Raw genomic sequence first — 1139 nt, 5'->3', positions numbered from 1 at the left:
ACTCCTATGAAAATCTAATGCTGCTGCTGATCTGACAGGAGGTGGAGTTCAGGAGGTAATATGAACAATGGGGAGCAAGCTTCACTTGCTGGCCCGTTGCTTACCGCCTGCTGTACAGCCAGGTCCCTAACCGGTTACAACTGGAAGAGGTCCATGGCCCAGGGGCTGGGGACCCCTGCTTTAACGGGAAAAACACTCCAATCTTGTCCTTGATTTCAGAAATGTGACCTAAGTTTTAGTTATCACTGTTGCTTGAGGTTGAAGGGTAGATGCAGAGTTGGGACATATGGCCATAAGAGACAGCTGCTGTGAATACTAAAAAGAAGCACGTCGACAAAGACGCAATGGATATGCAAAGAGGAGAATAGAAAGGCACCCACCTTAATTAACACCTTGAGAAAGACATCGTTAGAGAGAAGACTGAGGGTGGGTCCATTCCCTAGAGTCACCTCAGTCTCTGATGCTGTTCTAGTAACGCACCCATTCCTGTCTATGGATCAGATCTCTTTTCAGTAAATCTTCTTTTCTTTAATTTAGTTGATTACATTTCCATTCCTGAAATCCAAACCACCAAGTTATTTCTCAACACAAAATGAAATAATATATACGTATTGTCACATGTTCCTTCAGACTCCTCCAGGTTTGCTTTAGTGGAAAAATTCAGGCTTCCTTTTGTATGAATGAGTGAGGACACATTTTTATTCAACTTTTTTTTTCCAATATTTTAAAATGGGGTATCTTAGGTATTTCAGGCTTTAGGGAAGATTTTGCTGGAATGTTCTGTTAGGGAATATTAGAGCAAGACAGATATTTTCTCTGGCCACAAAACCTAGAGTGATAAGAGCATGATTATTTAAGTCTTGAATATAGCTGAATTTAATCTGAAGTCCAACAATACCTAGTGACATCTGGTCAATTCTATAAACTCACTTACTTTAGCGTTTTGTCTATTGTTTCAGGCTCCCCATGCCAGCTGGTATTTATGGCTTAGAAGGGCATTGAACTACTGCTACTCAATGTATTCTCTGCTGTATAATATGTCCTGTCTAGACTTTTGCCATTGATATTTAGTCTCATGTCCATTAAGATTTCCCTGGACCTGTTTTAGTCTCTTTATGAATTAAATAGGCTAGTGCTTT

This window comes from Piliocolobus tephrosceles, chromosome 20 (assembly GCF_002776525.5).
Source record: "Piliocolobus tephrosceles isolate RC106 chromosome 20, ASM277652v3, whole genome shotgun sequence".
Lineage (NCBI taxonomy): Eukaryota > Metazoa > Chordata > Mammalia > Primates > Cercopithecidae > Piliocolobus > Piliocolobus tephrosceles.
Note: the sequence above shows the minus strand (reverse complement) of the source record.